This window comes from Silurus aristotelis (assembly GCF_946808225.1).
Source record: "Silurus aristotelis genome assembly, chromosome: 1".
In the NCBI taxonomy this organism is placed as follows: domain Eukaryota; kingdom Metazoa; phylum Chordata; class Actinopteri; order Siluriformes; family Siluridae; genus Silurus; species Silurus aristotelis.
In genome coordinates, this window is record NC_139574.1 from 39078095 (window position 1) to 39099503 (window position 21409).

At 35.0% G+C, this 21409-nt stretch overlaps 1 protein-coding gene across 2 annotated transcripts in view; it reads right to left on the minus strand.

Annotated features, from left to right (window-relative positions):
* Window positions 1-21409, minus strand: part of LOC310723944 (uncharacterized protein) — a 66748-nt gene that overhangs the window by 24754 nt on the left and 20585 nt on the right. Inside the window, exons 2-4 of one of the 2 annotated variants that reach the window (XR_014532869.1) lie at window positions 17354-17488; window positions 16519-16670; window positions 15707-15826 (exon numbers count right to left, since the gene is read on the minus strand). The exons of the other annotated variant lie outside the window; for it this stretch is intronic. The gene's annotated coding sequence lies outside the window, so the exon portion shown is untranslated. Of the gene's footprint in view, window positions 1-15706; window positions 15827-16518; window positions 16671-17353; window positions 17489-21409 lie in introns of those variants that run through there. 2 annotated transcript variants of the gene reach the window in all.

Here is a 21409-nt window from a genome sequence, read left to right on the forward strand (position 1 = left end):
CTGTATGAGTCTCGTTGTCCTTAAAAACGTCTTCAGGAACATTTTTTTTGTGATTATTTCATAAACAGTTCACTTATTTTTCTCTTACTATTGTTTTACTTATGCTTTCATTTTTTCTAAGGAAGAAAATAGAAATGCTGGTGATAGAAACAATGTTTTAATTCTATATCGTAGATGATTATGAAGTATCAACAAATCATCATTGTTATTTACTAAATTAAATTTCAGTTATTAACAAAATTCTATTATACTGAAAGAATAAAATGGAAAGCAATCAACTTTAATGTGGGAGCATTAAAATCTGTGTTTCCAGGGTCCAACTGTGACAATCTTCAGGAGTCTCAGTCTAGAATTGTATGCAGTTCTCACTGCTCTGAATACAAGAACACCCGAGCTTCATCACCAAATGGAAATAAAAGTTATTTAATAACCAAAATAACTAAAATCTAATGGATATTTACACTACATGCTGCATATGAAAATTACGTTTGCATACAAATTTTAGACAACTAATTTCCACTTAAATATAAAGAAAATGGTGCAATGTGTTTTTTGACCAAGTTAATATGGTTCATTTAAATGTATAGTATAAGCAAACATTACAGGTTTGAATATGTGTGCAGCTCAGTGTTGCAAAAACTAAATAATACAGATTTACTTGTATATAAATACACTTTTGCTCCACTATTACATTAGGATTAGTTAACACACTGAAATACCTTATACAAATTGCACAGAGTGGGTAGTTTATTAGTACTATTTATCTACATTATATGGGCATCGTGTGGGCATGGGGTCAGAGTGGGCACTTTGATGGGCTGAATGTGGGCACCAGTTTAGTCAGGGTTGTGGGCCCCAGTTAGGATGCCCATTTTGTTTATTCGAGGGCCTGTATGGGCCACATCTGGGCTATATTTAGCTATATTATTCAATTGATATGTTTTTTACGTGTTTTATATGATCGAAACAAAAAATTTATATATTAACAATAACATAGTACGACCTTTAGTTAAAAAAAATAAATAAATAAAAATTCGCTTGTGCAGCTCACAGAGTCTCTCATTGGCTCCTGTGTTCCCGCCTTCTCATTCTGAAGAAACGGTCATCACTCACTACCACTGATCACCTGACCTGACCTGGATGACCTGACCTGACATCTCTGTCACGGTAAGAAATTTCATTTAATGTATACTTCTGAAAGATTGTGTGGTAATTAAAGTTACAGGCACGATATAAAGAAGGTAAGTGTGGAGAGTGAACTGGTTTACCTCAGAGATAAACACCTGTAGAAAACTGAACATTTTTAACGATTAGCAGATAACTAGGACATTGTCTACTAAAATGTGGAAATAACGACTTCTCAAACCATTTTCACCCGTGTTTTCTCTATAAAGTGTCCTCATGATAACAGGAGGGTGAAACAGTAAAAGCACTGTGGAGTCTCTTCCTCTTTCACTTCCTCAATAACATGTGTATATACAATACACAGAGAAAAGCTCTGAGGAGATTGTGAAAATACTTAACATTAATTTAATGTGATTTAGGTGAAATAGGTAGAGGTGATAAAAAACGTTCATATTTATATAATTTCTAAACATTACTAAAAATATGATACGTTATGATTATGTTAAAGATAATAAACGTAATTTTGCTCCGTTCATAAAGTCAGTCAGATCAGTTTTTGTCTTTTTTTTGTTATTTTTTTGACTGATAGTCTTATGCTCATGTAAATTGCATGCATACAAATAATGGGTTGTGCCCTGGTTGATGCAGTAGCATGCTCTACTTTATATTAATTTTTTGCTTAACAGGAAGCCTAAAGCAGAACCGTTTGCTGAAAACTGTCAGTAAGAAAGAGCTGGAGAAAGCGCTTGGTAAATAGTTCACAAATGCAAGCGACAGAGAAGGCAACCGTGCTTTGAGAGCCCAGTGGGACCATGATCAGAGGGCAGTACAGCCGGAAGTGTAAGTCACATAAAACCTATAGCTAAGGCTGCACAATTAATAATATTTTATCTCGATCACTGTTTTTGCCTAAAAATAAATAAAAAAGTTTGACAACACGTGCTGCAAACCCCCACAACACAACCGAACACAGAAACACGCTGCAAATCCTCACAACACAACCAGTGCAAATTAATTGGTTGTGTTGTGAGGATTTGCAGGACGTTTCTGTATTTAGTTGCGTTGTGAGGATTTGCAGCTCGTGTTGTTTAACTTATGATATTTTCTTAATTTGCTGGTGTTTTTTGTATTTGCATATGTTTTCTTCAATTGAACTTTCTGGGCCACCGTGATCCGAGGTGTGACTTACATCTTTCAGCTGATCAGAATCATTGTTCAATCACTGGCTTTTGGCAAAAAGCCAAATATTAGTTTAAGAGTCAAGTTCAGATGCAAGGTTGATATTTTAATTGTTACATTCATAAGTTTTGGACTCCGTGACTGGTCCCCCGGCATAATTTATTACTGTGTGAGGCAGAGGTGGGAACAATTCACTAATGAGATTCTAGGATATGTCTTAATTATATTGATGCATGTTTTTTTAGATGCTGCTGTGAATGGTAGTATTTTAAAATGTACTAAATTGCCTTTTCTGTCTTCTCTTTCTTTACTGTTTTGTAGGTGTGCAGCTGAGGAATCTGCATAGACCCACCAGTGAACTATTCTACATTAGTAATTCTGTTATTCCTGTTTCCTGTTTTTTTACTTGAATTAATTCAAATTAAATGTGATTCACACATTCTGAGTTGAAGTCATTTATTTTTCACAGTTCAAATAATCAGCCATGTAATTTTAAACATAGAGCAGCACATAAAATCAACTATTAGTTCTTTGTTTGGTCAGGCACAGTTTTACATTGTAACTGAGGTTTGAAATGGTTTGACAGTGGATTTTCCATAGTAAGATTAAGTACACATTAAGTTCACCCACAGAAATCAATCATGAAATTAATAAATGGGATCTAAATCTCATCCACTGTGGTCCCATAACAACCCCATAAAGGGGCCATTTGTGGGTTGACCCATGATTAAGTTATGTGGGCCCCATAAGGGTCCTTTTTGTAGCCCACTTTGGCCCCGTTTTTAACACCTATTTGGGACCCAAATGGGCCCATATAAAGAACACCTATGTAGGTCCCACTTAGAGCCCACCATGGACCCATCAGTCGCCCCTCTGGGCTAACACACATGGGGCCCATGTGGAGCCGATCGACAAATTTCTCTGGGCCCCATTTGGGCTGCCCATGCAGGGCCCAAGTGACGGCCCATCAAAAACCCAGATGGGGCCCACATGACAATGTTGGCTGGGTTAGAGGGTCCCGGAATTCAAGCTACTTTACTTGCATATTGTAATAATTACAATTTTGGAATGTATACATTTTACCTTCACATGTTTGGTATCATTTTAAAGGTCTCGGTGTGATTGGAAATATGATCTCAGTCCCATATCAGACCGCAGGTTTGGGGAAATTCTGTCCTACTGACATAAGGGTTGCCCCAGAGAAGATCCTTACCAGGTGTTCTAGGTGACATTTGGTTTATAGGGCACATCCTGTCCCAAGAAAGGGTTTGCAAAGCTTTTATCACTTTGAAATTTGGCGAAACAAGCATTCTGTAGTCAGAACTTCTCTGTGTGTCTCTATTGCCAGGTACAGTGATTCTTTAACATTTCTTTAGTAAACTGCATTGTTAAAATATTTGGTTTTATGCTGATCATGTCATGCTTCTATTATTTGTTTTAGATGTGACATTTGTTTATTGATTATTGCCTGGCAAATAAATGTAAAATTCTTGATTAACTCTGTAACTTCCTGAAATCATTTATATCTAGTTGATTATGTAGCCTGGTGTTACCGCAAATCTACGACCAGGATAGTACAAACTGAAGGCTCATGAACGGATGGAGCATAGAGCACAACGTCTGAGACCTTCTGATTTCTGACTATCACTGATTTAGCAAGTTATAACTAAGTGGTTAAATACATTATTCTTTATGCATGAGCAAGCATTGAGAGGTCTACTTAAAAAATATTAGTTTACCGTTATATCCTCTGACTAAGATTCGGACTGGCCAATGTGCCTCCTTGAGCAGGTATCGTTTGCCAAGCACAAGCTTCTAAGCGACTCCGGATCCATAATGAATGATTAATTGAAAAAACGGAATGCAACCAATAAGGTGATCATCTTAAATTAGAGATATTCAAATTAAATCTTTATTATAAATTGGAGTCAGATTAGAGGTAAAAAATTAGATTCATGTAACAAAGTGCAATCCATTTGAGTAATCTTTTACAGCCGCGTGAAATCCGTCATTGGGCCATTGGGTGGGCACCTTACATCTTACTTAGATTTTAGTTCTGTGTTGCTTTGTGTCATTTTGTCTTGTATTATGGAGCACTTCGGTCCTTAAGCAATATTGTTTTGTTTTACTGTGTACTGCACCAACTGTACAGCATATGATTAAAATGACAATAAAAACAATTTATTTCACTGTAGGAGCTATTTTTAATTTTTTGTACAGATAGATAAATAAAAAACAAAAACCTGTGGTAAAAAATACAAAAACAAAAAACTAACACCTGATAAAGATCTTCTCCGGGACAAATCTCACATCAGTAGGACGGAATTTTCCCCAAACCTGAGATCTTTATTTTTGGTCTGTTCTACTGATATTGTACTGAGATCATATTTCCAATCCCACTGAGACCTTTAAAATGATACCAAACATGTAAAGTTAAAATTCATACATTCTTAAATTATAATAACTGCAGTATGCAAGTATAGTAGCTTGAATTCCAGGAACTTCTTAATCATCTTTCCATGACCCGGTCATATCCCCAGAAGGGAAAGAGGGGCTCAAGGATGGGTGAGTGGGCTGCTGAACAGATGTCTTCCTCTCCTCAAATTAAAGAGATCTTCTCCTCAGATTAGAAAGTTTAATGTTCTGTTGCAGGGCAGTTCTTGGGGTCTGACCTCATGAAAAGATCTGACCATCCTTACAACTTCCTCAATAATTCCTGAGGAACAGGAAATGGCAGCACTGGAGAGCAAAAATCTGTAAAGCTCTGGTCAGGTTTAGATTCAGCATGTGAGCACATGTCTTACATATAATAAAGTAAAAATCTATAATTATTGTAATGTTTAATAAAAATTTACTATTTTAAATTTTGTTGTGTTTTGTTTCTTTTATTAAAGTGTTGGACTTCATTTAAATCCTAACTAAAAATGTAAAGTTTAGTTAGAATGCAGCCTTATAACATCTACTGTTAAAATAGAACTTTTAACAACCTCAGTTAGTTAAAAACATCAGAAATAACACTTTGGCATTCAACACATTACAAAATAATTTAATTCAATAAATTAATTTTAATAACTCAATTTCAGTTCAAGTCACTCGGTTCAAAAGAGTTTGGTTCAATAAATTCATTTAAAAATAATAAGGTCCAGAAGAGTCGGTTCACTGGATTCGGTTCAATTGAGTCTGAATCAAAAGATTCACTGGAAAATGACTCGATTCCACAGTTCTAACAAAATCTGTAACATAAAACATTCTGTCTCCTTAAAAATATTTCTTTCAGCAGTCTCACTCAAGAAAAATAAACGTTTGTTCTGTTTGTGCAAAACCAGCATCTGGTCAGAAAGTTCCTTCTCTGTTCCTGGGTTAGTTTGAAGGGTTCTCCTCAGTCAGCTTTGTCTCCGTGGTTTGGCTCGTCATCTTACATCATCGTCTCATTGTAATGAACATTGTAGTGTTCCAGCATGAAAAAACCCTGACCTGCATATATACAGACAATAATCAGTTCCCAAACATCTCAACATTCACTGTTTCTAGTTCAATAACAGAACAAATAGCATTCGTACAGTTCAGAGTCTGATTTGAGGTTTGATCAAGTTTACATTTTATTCTAACATGTTTGATTGAGTTCTTGCATGTAGATGATACTTTTAATAAATTTAATACTAACTTCATGCAGTTTCTCAACATAAAGACTGGATTTTTATAAAAACCTTTTGACAAAATAAATTGTTTCAATGTTTTTAAATCTGTACTCGTTATTTCTACATTATTTATTACATTAATTTTAATCAGCTTCATTTAACTTCAGTTTCATTTATTTATATTACAAAAATTAAGCTTAAAAATTAAACATGAACCCCCTGTATGTAAAACAGTAAACAGTTTTAGTTTAAGACGGTTTAATATTATTAAGAAAAAAAATTTAAAAAATAAAATTATATATATATCTCCATCCATCCATCCATTTTCTCCCGCTTATCCGTAATTCGGGTCGCGGGGGCAGCAGTCTAAGCAGGCCCCCGCCTTCGACTGCTGCCCAATCCTCACAGCACCGTCCCTTACGGTCCCTCCTGCAGGTGGTGAGCCCACGGGAAGTATATATATATATATATATATATATATATATATATATATATATATATATATATATATATATATATATATATATATATATATATAATAAAATATGATAATAATAATAATAATAATAACAATAATAACTGCAGTTGGTTCTCAGATTTTAGTCTTACACTGCCCTCTAGTGGCTCTGTCAGGACTTTCTTTTTACTTAAATATGTACAAATATTATTAATCGTTTTCGTTGTCTAGTTATATCAAGATGAGGAGTCTCCCCCGTGTGGGTGGAGGAGGAACTGCTACAGTTTAGAGCCTGATTTGAGGTCAGATCAAGTTGAGTTCTTACAGTAAGTTTGATTGAGTTCTAACATGTAAATGGTTCATTTAATAAATTTAGTACCACCTTCATGCAGGTTCTCAGCATAAATAGTGAATTTTATAAAAACATTTTTGGACAAAATAAATGTTATTAAATCTGTACTCGTTTTTTCTGGATCATTTAGTTTATTACATTAATATTAATCAGCTTTATTTAACTTGAATTTCATTTATTTATATTGCACTTATACACAAAAAACTTCTAGAGCTTCACCACTACATCACTCAAATACTACTGTCGTGTGTAATCTTCTAATAAACCCTAATAGTGACATGGTGTTGTATAAATAATAGTAAATGTGAATATTCCTTTCAGATAAAAGTCATAAAGTGCATTTTAGGTGAATTTATGAACCACATCTGGCTTGAATATACCGGTGTCCAAATACTTTTGACTACACAGTGTGTATCAGCTGAAAAGCAGCAGCTTCGGATCAGTCACGTTTCCACTGGGATTCAATCTGAAATATTACTTTTGATCATATAAAATATTTTATATTATATATTATATATTTGATTACAGATCATTGGACAAGACACCTGTCAGTCAAGATATACAGGTGAATGACAGGTGTCTCGTCCAATGATCCGTAAGTTTACATTCACAAACGATACCTACCTTTTCCGGTTTGTCTGACTTGTCGCTGTGTTTTCAGATTTGTTAAAGTGTTTTTAAATTTGTTCATTTGTTTTCGGATTTGTTTTGTTTTTGCATTTGTTCATTTGTTTTTGGATTTGTTAATTTGTTTTCATATTTGTTAATTTTTTTTCAGATTTGTTCATTTGTTTTTGCATTTGTTAATTTGTTTTTAGATTTGTTATTTTGTTTTTGAATTTGTTCATTTGTTTTTTGATTTGTTTTGTTTTTGCATTTGTTATTTTGTTTTTTGGATTTGTTAATGTGTTTTGCACTTCTCAGCCACCGTACTAATTTGGTAATGTTTGTTTATAACTTGGCTTATTTAAAAAAAATAACATTTTATGTAAAATTCCCTTTAAAAGTGTAGTACAGTGTAATTCATCGTGATAACGCTAGAGGGAGCTAAAGTTTAGTAGAACATTACTGCCACCTACTGGACATTGAACACTTTTTAAAATGAAGTGGAAGATTAAACAGTACTGTATGATAAAGAAGTGTTTAAATAAAGACATTTATGTGCAGGAAGACCAGATGTAATTATTCTTACTGTTTGTGTTTCATTTATAATGTGACCCAGACAGCACCTATATTTTATAGTTTCACTGGAAACAATTTAAAATAAGGTTATGAATGTTTGAACACAATGATTATTGGTGAATGGGCTGTGAGGGAAGTGGCACCAAGTAAAATCTTGCCCAGGGCAGAAAATTGACCAGGGCCGGCCCTGTGCAGGATGGAGGGAGTGTGTTGAACTGTTGGAGCCGGCGAAGAAGATGGAGGGAGGGTGGGATTTCAGTGGACAATAAATATGAGGCAGTTCATGTCACACAGATTTTTATTTACATTTTTTTATCTCAATTCAGTGTCATTACAAAATAGGTTTAAATTTGTGGAGATTTTATTTGTACATAGTGTTCTTTCCTTTAAAATGGATTGATTGACAACAATCAAAAACCACTCCACATTGGACGAAGTTCTTATCCTTCATTCTTATTTTAGCCTTGTTTATTTTATTGGTTAAATATGATGCTACTTTTGGAGAGAGAATCAGTAACTTTTTTTAACTGCCGGTAAACACGTGTGTATTATATGTGGAGCGAATGTGGCTGTAATTAAAGAATTGAATCTAAGACGCACTACGAGACAAAACATCAGGAAAAGCTGAAAAACCTGAATGCAGAGTAGAAGATACAGAAAGTAGAAGATTTAAAGAAGAATCTGGCATTTCAGCAGACGTTTTTCACCAGAGCAAAATCACAAAGTGAAGCTGGTGTGAAAACAGAGGAGAAATCAGAGGCACATCAGCCGGTTATTTACTGAGGGAGAGTTTCTGAAGAGCTGCATGATGAAGCTGTGAGACGTCTTGAGTTTGACTGGAGATATTTTTATGGAGAGCAAAATATTTTAAGTTATTTAAAGTTTAATTTTATTTATTCTGGAATAATATTCCTGTCTGTTTTTATTCATATTTATGTTTAAAAAAAATTTTGTTTTAGTGTGTTTAATAAATGTTTATCCTGTTCAGCACACGACCTAAAGTGTGCTTTGAGTTTTGGCCCCCTGTGCAATTGAGTTTGACATCCCTGTGTTAGAACATTAAACTTACTGTTAGAACTCAACTTGATCTGACCTCAAATCAGGCTCCAAACTGTAGCAGTTCCTCCTCCACCCACACGGGGGAGACTCCTCCATGAAAGTTCTACAGAATTCTGTTCTACAGTGCTACAGAATTCACGTCTCAGTGAGAGAAAAAGCTCAGCTTTAGTAACTCATCCTGCTGTTTTAATCAAAAGATTTCAATAAAAAGAGAATCTCAGCATCTCCAACTAGAAATACAATGTGGATTCTGTTCAGGTTCATACAGCAGGTGATGGAACTCATCATCAGTTTGCATGTTAATGAGCTGGATGAAGCATTTATTCATTAGTTATTTATCCAGTTATCATCTGTTAACCTGTTATTTCAACATAACCAGTTTTTTTCCTGCAAACCAAGTTCAAGAAAATGCTACAAGGAATTGACTCCCATGTCGTGTTTGCTGGACTTTAGAATGTAATACTTTATTGCACTGAGGTGCTTCAGTACATAAAGATCTACATTTACACATATACCTTTTTTTCATAATGATTAATTTTTAATATTATTATTTGCAAATTTACACATATATGAAACCCAAAAAGATAAAATGATTAAATTCCAAATAATTGGTTTCATTAAACAATGTTATTTGAGTGTTATACAATCAGCACACCCTCATCTTATACATATTATAAAACTGGACTGGACTGATCTTGCTGATCAAAGCATGGAACATTCATAAACCCCACCAAAACAACAACAACAATTATAATAATTATAAAAATAATAATAATAATAATAATGATGATAATATTAATAATAATAATAATAATAATAATAATAATAATAATAATAATAATAATAATAATAATAACTGCAGTTGCTGGTCAGATGTCAGTCTCACACTGCCCTCTAGTGGCCATGTTAGGACTTAATTTTTACTTAATTCTGTACAAATATTATTAATGGTGTTTTGTTGTCTAGTTAAATGTGATGTTGATCTTTTACAAAGCAAGATATTTTTTTAATAATATTAAATTGTCTAAAAGATCATATAATAATCAGTCTAATTCTCTGAAGTCTTCTTCTCTTTCTCACAGTGATTCTGAGTATCCTGGAGCTTCATGGTGGTCCGTTCTAAAGTGACCTAAAGCTCAGCAACATGTTCCTCCGCTTTTTTTTGTTCACTTGCCCAGCTCTCTCTCTCTCACATTCTACAGTTTTCTCCAGTTCCTTATAGTTTTTGAAGTAAAACTGGAGCTCCATGGTGGTCTGTTTCAAAGTGGCCTCAAGCTGAGCAACATGTTCTTCCACTTTCTTTTGTTCTCTCACCCAGCTGTCTTTCACAAGTTCCACAGTTTTCTGCAGTTCATCATGGATTTTCATGGAAGACTGAAGCTTCATGGTGGTCAGTTCCAAACTGAACTCAAGCTGAGCAACACGTTCCTCCAGTTGTTCTTTTTCTATCAACCAGCTCTGGAGATGTATGGCATTTCTCTCATTTCTTTCATCAACTTCCTCATCCTCCTCTTCAGCAAGCTTTTTATATTTTATTTGTCTCCAGCTTTGAAATATTTCTTTAAAACTTCTGAAGAGCTTCATTTTTATGTCTCCTAACTTACAATTAGCAAATTCACAAATGCGAAACAGAGGCGCGTTCTGGCTTATATAGACGTGTCCTGATCCACCGCCTGTGACGTCACACAAGTATATTTTCTCTCTCTCACACACACACACACACGCGCATGCGCAGATTACAGAGAGAAAGCACAGCTAGAGTATGATGGTGTCTTTACAACTATTCTGTTGTTCCTGAGAGAAGAGCGATATTACAGTCATAAATAAGATAAAAACGGCTGTAAACTGTGTATAAAGCGAGTGAAGGTCAGCGGGACTCCATGCTCTCTGAGGACGGACCGGGGCTAGCTTCAGTAGATATCTCTGTTACATAATACATAGAGGTTTTTAAAGTCCAAACTGTCTTTTATTCACATTCTGGTGATAATTGTATTTGATTAATAAGTTTAAACTACACATTACATAGAGCTCCATAGAGAAAGCAGTTAGTACGCGGTATTTGACAGTAAACTGGGTCTGAGTTGAGAACCGGAAGTTGACCGGAGTGACTCTATGAATGTTGACCAGTAGGTGGCAGTGTGATGTGTATTAGAGCTCACTGTCACAGCAGGTCATTAGAAGTAGTGGAGCTCTAATGACGTCATTAATAGCGAGGACAAGACACACAGCAGTTTGGGATTCTTTTATTGACTTTATTGATTAATTGATTTGGAGTATGATTGTGTTTCTGATCAAAGTAAGTTCATGTGTATGGAGTAAAAACAACCTGTACATTTCTCACTTCCAGACAGTATTATGAGATGTTCATCTGCTGGAAGTTCATGTTTAATGCTGCATGTTTTATAGAATTTATGAGCTGGAAGAAATGTTTTACTTTTAAATGTTTTCTTTTGACCAACTTTTGCATTTTTATCTATATGCTTCAGATGAGTTTTATAAAAAACAAATTTTTACTACTTATTAAAAAATAAAATGTTATTCTGAGTGAAACTAATTGTTTATTAAATGCATTATTCACTAAATAAACATAAATGAAAACTGGATGATTTTTTTTTATTGAATGTAAAAATATTAATTTGAGGATAATTGAACTTAATGAATCGAATAGTTTTGGATTAAATGAAGACTTTACTGAACTAAACAGCACTGAATTCTCCTTTAAATCAACTTAAGTTTACTGAACTAAAAACTGTTACTTATATGAAAATAAACCCGGTTTCTTGAACCCTGTTCGGTTTCAGCCCCACTTTTGGGCCTCACAGCTGAAAATGACCTTCCTGACTTTTTAAGTGTGAAAACATGCAAATAAATATACACAGTGGTGTGAAAAAGTGTTTGCCCCCTTCCTGATTTCATACTACTACAAAAGTATGTACTTGATATACAATGTACACAACACAGTGTTGAGTTTACTCATAAAAAAGATTTAACTGCATGTTTACTACTATTTTGTCCAATGAAAATGAACAATTAAGTTGGGAAAAGCGTTTCACTTCCTGTCATTGCGCATGCGCAGTCTGTAGCAATTCCGTAGCATTTTGCACAGGGTTTCCCCTCATCAACTGCATTTTAGAAGGGGCTGGATGTTCTCTGGTTCACGCAAACTTTCTTGTAGTTTTATTATCGAAAATAACCTAAATATATTACACAAATGCTTAACGTATAATGTAACGGTGTGTTTTGGGAAGACTATTTTAAGGAATGTAATTATATTTTGCATTGAGCTTAGACAGCTAACGTGCTTCATTTGAAGGTCATGTTCAGTACACTTTGTAAAATCTGAATGAAATGTTTTCAAAATGCAGGATTTTTGTGTAATTTGTAGTTATTACAATAAACTGTATTTAAATGGGTTGTGTGTTGTGGAAGGAGTTAATAGAATCTCTGGTATTTAACTCAAAGAATCATACGAAAGCCATATGATACACAGTCATACATCTAATGCTAATTACAAATGCTAAATAGAGAATGAATCTTTCTTTTTGGATAAATCTGTGCTTGATTTGCGTTAGATGAAGGCTTAAAGACCAGAGAGAATCCTCTGCCAGCTGGTCAGTTCCATTTCACCGATTCGTGGTGAGAGTAGGGAGCAGGTTGAGAAGTGTTTGGAGACGCTATTTGTTCTGTTATTGAACTAGAAACAGTGAATGTTGAGATGTTTGGAAACAAAAGTTTCTTTTTCTTGAGTGAGACTGCTGAAAAAATTAAGGAGACAGAATGTTTTATGTTACATATTTTGTTAGAACTGTGGAATCGAGTCATTTACCAGTGAATCTATTGATTTAGACTTAATTGAATTGAAACCAGTGAACCGACTCTTCTGGACCTTATTATTTTTAAATATTTTTTTTTTTGAACCGAGTTACTTGAACTTAATCTTCAGAGTTTAAATTAACAAACAAAACTGAATGGATTGAGTTATTAAAATTAATTTATTGAATTAAATTATTTTGTAATGTATTGAATGCCAAAGTGTGATTTCTGATGTTTTTGAATAACTGAGGTTGTTAAAAGTTTTATTTTAACAGTAGATGTTATAAGACTTCATTCTAACTAAACTTTTATTTTTAGTTAGGATTTAAATGAAGTCCAAAAATTTATTAAAATAAACAAAACACAACAAAATTAAAAATATTAAATTTTCATTAAACATCACAATAATTATAGATTTTTACTTTATTATATGTAAGACATGTGCTCACATGCTGAATCTAAACCTGACCAGAGCTTTACAGATTTTTGATTCTCCAGTGCTGCCATTTCCTGTTCCTCAGGAATTATTGAGGAAGTTGTAAGAATGGTCAGATCTTTCCATGAGGTCAGACCCCGAGAACTGCCATGCAACAGAACATTAAACTTTCTAATCTGAGGAGGAGATCTCTTTAATTTGAGGAGAGGAAGACATCTGTTCAGCAGCCCACTCACCCATCCTTGAGCCCCCTCTTTCCCTCCTGGGGATATGACCGGGTCATGGAAAGATGATTAAGAAGTTCCTGGAATTCAAGCTACTATACTTGCATACTGCAGTTATTATAATTTAGTAATGTATTAATTTTTACTTTTGTTTGGTATCATTTTAAAGGTCTCAGTGTGATTGGAAATATGATCTCAGTACAATATCAGTAGAACAGACCAAAAATAAAGATCTCAGGTTTGGGGAAAATTCTGTCCTACTGATGTGAGATTTGTCCCGGAGAAGATCTTTATCAGGTGTTAGTTTTTTGTTTTTGTATTTTTTACCACTGGAGGTTTTTGGTTTTTAGGTCACCTCCAGTCCCAACTAACTAACTAACTAACTAACTAACTAACTAACTAACTAACTAACTAACTATCTATCTATCTATCTATCTATCTATCTATCTATCTATCTATCTATCTATCTATCTATCTATCTAAGAAATTAAAAATAGCTCCTACAGTGAAATAAATGGTTTTTATTGTCATTTTAATCATATGCTGTACAGTTGGTGCAGTACACAGTAAAACAAAACAATATTGCTTAAGGACCGAAGTGCTCCATAATACAAGACAAAATGACACAAAGCAACACAGAACTAAAATCTAAGTAAGATGTAAGGTGCCCACCCAATGGCCCAATGACGGAATCCACTGGTGTGGGTGAAGGTATGCTGTGTGTTAGTCTTTCGCGCGGCTGTAAAAGATTACTCAAATGGATTGCACTTTGTTACATGAATCTAATTTTTACCTCCAATCTGACTCCAATTTATAATAAAGATTTAACTTGAATATCTCTAATTTAAGATGATCACCTTATTGGTTGCATTCCGTCTTTTCAATTAATCATTCGTTATGGATCCGGAGTTGCTTAGAACCTTGTGCTTGGCAAACGATACCTGCTCAAGGAGGCACATTGGCCAGTCCGAATCTTAGTCAGAGGATATAACTGTAAACTAATATTCTTTAAGTAGACCTCTCAATGCTTGCTCATGCATAAAGAATAATGTATTTAGCCACTTAGTTATAACTTGCTAAATCAGTGATCGTCAGAAATCAGAAGGTCTCAGACGTTGTGCTCTATGCTCCATCTGTTCATGAGCCTTCAGTTTGTACTATCCTGGTCGTAGATTTGCGGTAACACCAGGCTACATAATCAACTAGATATAAATGATTTCAGGAAGTTACAGAGTTAATCAAGAATTTTACATTTATTTGCCAGGCAATAATCAATAAACAAATGTCACATCTAAAACAAATAATAGAAGCATGACATGATCAGCATAAAACCAAATGTTTTAACAATGCAGTTTACTAAAGAAATGTTAAAGAATCACTGTAACTGGCAATAGAGACACACAGAGAAGTTCTGACTACAGAATGCTTGTTTCGCCAAATTTCCTTAAATACCGAAACCATCGTAAACACTTGTAAATTCAAAGTGATAAAAGTTTTGCAAACCCTTTCTTGAGACAGGATGTGACCTATAAACCAAATGTCACCTAGAACACCTGGTAAGGATCTTCTCCGGGGCAACCCTTATGTCAGTAGGACAGAATTTCCCCAAACCTGGGGTCTGATATGGGACTGAGATCATATTTCCAATCACACCAAAACCTTTAAAATGATACCAAACATGTGAAGGTAAAATGTATACATTCCAAAATTGTAAATATTACAATATGCAGTAAAGTAGCTTGAATTCCGGGACCCTCTAACCCAGCCAACATTGTCATGTGGGCCCCATGTGGGTTTTTGATGGGCTGTCACTTGGTCCCTGCATGGGCAACCCAAATGGGGCCCAGAGAAATTTGTCGATCGGCTCCACATGGGCCCCATGTGTGTTAGCCCAGAGGGGCGACTGATGGGTCCATGGTGGGCTCTAAGTGGGACCTATATAGGTGTTCTTTATATGGGCCTATTTGGGTCCCAAATAGGTGTTAAAAATGGGGCCAAAGTGGGCTACAAAAAGGACCCTTATGGGACCCACATAACTTAATCATGGGTCAACCCACAAATGGCCCCTTTATGGGGTTGTTATGGGACCACAGTGGGTGTCAAACCATTTCAAACCTCAGTTACAATGTAAAACTGTGCCTGACCAAACAAAGAACTAATAGTTGATTTTATGTGCTGCTCTATGATTAAAATTACATGGTTGATTATTTGAACTGTGAAAAATAAATGACTAACTCAGAATGTGTGAATCACATTTAATTTAAATTAATTCAAGTAAATAAAAACAGGAAACAGGAATAACAGAATTACTAATGTAGAATAGTTCACTGGTGGGTCTATGCAGATTCCTCAGCTGCACACCTACAAAACAGTAAAGAAAGAGAAGACAGAAAAGGCAATTTAGTACATTTTAAAATACTACCATTTACAGCAGCATGTAAAAAAACAAGCATCAATATAATTAAGACATATCCTAGAATCTCATCAGTGAATTGTTCCCACCTCTGCCTCACACAGTAATAACTTATGCCGGGGGACCAGTCACGGAATCCAAAACTTATGAATGTAACAATTAAAATATCAACCTTGCGTCTGAACTTGACTCTTAAACAAATATTTGGCTTTTGCCAAAAGCCAGTGATTGAACTATGATTCTGATCAGCTGAAAGATGTAAGTCACACCTCGGATCACGGTGGACCAGAAAGTTCAATTGAAGAAACCATATGCAAATACAAAAAACACCAGCAAATTAAGAAAATATCGTATAAACAACACGAGCTGCAAATCCTCACAACGCAACTAAATACAGAAACGTCCTGCAAATCCTCACAACACAACCAATTCATTTGCACTGGTTGTGTTGTGAGGATTTGCAGCGTGTTTCTGTGTTTGGTTGTGTTGTGGGGGTTTGCAGCGTGTTTCTGTGTTTGGTTGTGTTGTGGGGGTTTGCAGCACGTGTTGTAAAACTTTTTTATTTATTTTTAGGCAAAAACAGTGATCGGGATAAAATATTATTAATTGTGCAGCCTTAGCTATAGGTTATATGACTTACACTTCCGGCTGTACTGCCCTCTGATCATGGTCCCACTGGGCTCTCAAAGCACGGTTGCCTTCTGTCTCTTGCATTTGTGAACCATTTACCAAGCGCTTTCTCCAGCTCTTTCTTACTGACAGTTTTCAGTAAACGGTTCTGCTTCAGGCTTCCTGTTAAGCAAAAAATTCATATAAAAGTAGAGCATGGTACTGCATCAACCAGGGCACAACCCATTATTTGTATGCATGCAAGTTACATGAGAATAAGACTATCAGTCAAAAAAATAAAAAAATAAAAAAGACAAAAACTGATCTGACTGACTTTATGAACTGAGCAAAATGACGTTTATTATCTTTAACATAATCATAACGTATCATATTTTTAGTAATGTTTAGAAATTATATAAATATGAACGTTTTTTATCACCTCTACCTATTTCACCTAAATCACATTAAAATAATGTTAAGTATTGTCACAATCTCCTCAGAGCTTTTCTCTGTGTATTGTATATACACATGTTATTGAGGAAGTGAAAGAGAAAGAGACTCCACAGTGCTTTTACTGTTTCACCCTCCTGTTATCATGAGGACACTATATGGAGAAAACACGGGTGAAAATGGTTTGAGAAGTCGTTATTTCCACATTTTAGTAGACAATGTCCTAGTTATCTGCTTATCATTAAGAATGTCAGTTTTCCACAGGTGTTTATCTCTGAGGTAAACCAGTTCACTCTCCACACTTACCTTCTTTATATCGTGCCTGTAACTTTAATTACCACAAATCTTCAGAAGAATACATTAAATTAAAACAACAGTAAAATGTGATTAATTTAAAACAAAAGATAATTTCTTACCGTGACAGAGATGTCAGGTTATCCAGGTCAGGTCGGGTCAGGTTATCCAGGTCAGGTGATCAGTGGTAGTGAGTGATGACCGTTTCTTCAGAATGAGAAGGCGGGAACACAGGAGCCAATGAGAGACTCTGTGAGCTGCACAAGCGAATTGTTTTTTTTTTTGTTTTTTTTTACTAAAGGTCGTACTATGTTATTGTTAATATATAACATTTTTGTTTCGATCATATAAAACACGCAAAAACATATCAATTGAATTTATCATCAATTGAATAATATAGCTAAATATAGCCCAGATGTGGCCCATACAGGGCCCTCGAATAAACAAAATAGGCAACCTAACTGGGGCCCACAACCCTGACTAAACTGGGGCCCACATTCAGCCCATCAAAGTGCCCACTCTGCTCCCATGCCCACACGATGCCCATATAATGTAGATAAATAGTACTAATAAACTACCCACTCTGTGCAATTTGTATAAGGTATTTCAGTGTGTAAACTAATCCTAATGTAATAGTGGGGCAAAAGTGTATTTATATACAAGTAAATCTGTATTATTTAGTTTTTGCAACACTGAGCTGCACACATATTTAAACCTGTAATCTTTGCTTATACTATACATTTAAATGAACCATATTAACTTGTTCAAAAAGCACATTGCACCATTTTCTTTATATTTAAGTGGAAATTAGTTGTCTAAAATTTGTATGCAAACGTAATTTTCATATGCAGCATGTAGTGTAAATATCCATTAGATTTTAGTTATTTTGGTTATTAATTAACTTTTATTTCCATTTGGTGATGAAGCTCGGGTGTTCTTGTATTCAGAGCAGGGAGAACTGCATACAATTCTAGACTGAGACTACTGAAGTTACTGAGTGTCACAGTTGGACCCTGGAAACACAGATTTTAATGCTCCCACAATAAAGTTGATTGCTTTCCATTTTATTCTTTCTGCATAATAGAATTTTTTTAATAACTGGAATTTAATTTAGTAAATAACAATGATGATTTGTTGATACTTCATAATCATCTATGATATAGAATCAAAACATTGTTTCTATCACCAGCATTTCTATTTTCTTCCTTAGAAAAAAATAAAGTATAAGTGAACTGCTCATGAAATAATCACAAATTTTTTTCCTGAACACGTTTTTAATGACACAGAGACGCATACAGTCCATTTAGAATAATCGACTTTAAACATTCACCTTAATCTCAAAGGTGTTCAGTGAAGTCGAGATTAGAGCTCTGTGCAGACCAGTTCAGTTCTTCCACACCAAACTCATCCAACCATGTCTTTATGAACCTCAGTTTGTGCACTGTGGCATGGTCATGCTGGATTAATAAAGGGCCTTCTCCAAACTATTCCCACAATATTAGAAGCATAGCATTGTCCAAAATGATTTGGTATGCTAAAGTAATGAACATTTCCCTACACTTTAAATCAAGGGCTGAGTCTTACCCCTAAAGTACAGCCCCATCAACACTCCTCAACCAAACTCTACAGTTGACTAATAAACTTATTCAAAGTTAGAGAAACACAAAAAATGAACGTTGGTGCAAAATACCCAAAGGTTTATACGTTTAACATTTTAGATTTAAAAAAGACTTTGTCTGCACTTTAATTCTTATTGGTCCAGACATGTACAACAAAAATCTATTCCCTGATCTTGCTGTGTAACCGTGTGATCAAGCTCAAGTTTGCAGTAAATCAGTAACACTGGGCTCAGGGGACAATGGATTGGAAGCCGTTCTATTAGATAATGTTCAAAAAGCACATATGGGTGAGATGCTCAGGTAGCCTCATACATGTTGCCATAAAGTGTAGTTGTAGTGTAACTGTAGATGGAACAACAATGTTCTGATGGCTTGGAAAGGTGTCCAGTTTGTTAGAGCTAATTAAAATTAACATTACAATTTAAAGTTTCCCCAATATTTACAGTACAATTTCCCTTTACATCCCTTCAAATAAGAAATTAAAGAAGATGATTTGTTTTATGGTTGTATGTTAGAGCACTTGTGCTTCCTTAATGAGTGTTGATGAACATAGCTCTGTCCACAGTGTCCACAGAGGTACAGCTTCTGTCCTGTATGACTCCGCTGGTGGCGGAGGAGGACACTCCGATCCCTAAAACTCTTCCCACACTGTTCACAGTGATACGGCTTTACTCCTGTGTGGATACGCTGGTGTAATCTGAGATTACCCTGTTGAGTAAAACTCTTCCCACACTGTTCACAGTAATATGGCTTCAACCCTGTGTGGATACGCTGGTGCGATTTGAAACTATTCTGATGAGTAAAACTCTTTCCACACTGTTCACACTGATACGGCTTTTCTCCTGTGTGGATACGCTGGTGTATACTAAAATTACTCTGATGAGTAAAACTCTTTCCACACTGTTCACATTGATACGGCTTCTCTCCTGTGTGGATACGCTGGTGTGATTTGAAACTATTCTGATGAGTAAAACTCTTTCCACACTGTTCACACTGATACGGCTTCTCTCCTGTGTGGATACGCTGGTGTGATTTGAAACTATTCTTATGAGTAAAACTGTTCCCACACTGTTCACAGTAATACGGCTTCACTCCTGTGTGGATACGCTGGTGTGATTTAAGAGTACTCTGACGATTAAAACTCTTCCCACACTGTTCACAGTAATACGGCTTTTCTCCTGTGTGGATACTCTGGTGTAATCTGAGCTGACCCTGTTGAGTAAAACTCTTCCCACACTGTTCACAGTGATACAGTTTCTCTCCTGTGTGGATACGATGGTGTCTTTTCAGAACAGCAATTTTAGTAAAACTCTTCCCACAATCTGAGCAGTGGTGCATCTGGAAAACAATATAAAATGATTCAATATAGTGTAATAATTTTAGATTTGGTCTTGCATGTTATCAGAAATGTCTGCTATAGTAATCTGATATGCTTTGAAACAAGATAAATGAGATGTATTTTGAGGCCTTTTAGAAAACCTTTAACCTGTTAGGCCTCAACACAAATTTTGGGACTCACAGCTAAAAATGCTCTACCTAAATTAAAATGTTCACAGTTCCTGATAAAAGTGGACTAAATACACAATTTAAATATCTTTAAAAAGAAGACACTTTGTGCTTTACTGTCCATTATTTACAATTGATATTGCTCAAAAAGATAATAAGTTATAGATGATTAAGTACTGTAAAAAAAATCCTTAAATGAATTTTTTATTCCTTCATATATAAATCCATGAAATCAGTCCTGGAGCAATCCAGAAAAATCCACATTTCTCAATAGTTTATATTTTAAATTGAATGAAGATATCATAAAAAATGAGATTCCTACAAACATTAATCTGAGACTATGTCTGGTTCGCCCCTCCCCGCCCAAATTTTGAAATGCTGAAATGCTCTACCTAAATTTAAATGTTCACAGTTTCTGATAAAAATGTGCCACATACACAATTTAAATATCTTTGGAAAGAAGACACTTTGAGCTTTGATCAAAGTTGATATTGCTCAAAAATATATTATTTGATGATGAAGTCCCATGAATATACATTTTCTGCATTGAACATTATTTTTATTTAATATATAAATACATGAAATCAGTCCTGGAGCAATCCAGAACAGCACTGGGTTAAAAGCCACATGTCTCATGAGCTCATATTTCATACAGTCTGCATAGAAATGAATTGCTGACCATTAAAGGCTTTTGTTCTACATGTTTGGGGCTATTGATGTTGATTTGGCATTCATATTGATGGCCAGGTAGCCAGACAAGCTCTTGTTTTACAGCCATGGCCATTCATATTGATGTCTGGCCATTCCAATCTCAACAACACACACACACACACACAAACACACACAAACTTACTTTTCAAGCATTTCTCTTATAAAAACAACAGGCAAAAAACCAATCAAATCGTATATAAAACTAAAAAGGGAGATATATTGTAACTTACAGATGTAAAATCGCAACCCCATGCGGATCTCCAAGTCTCTGTTGTTACTCCGCCCCCAAAAATATTTTCCACATCGCTGTTTTTTTTGCAAATCTCAGATAAAACAACTTTG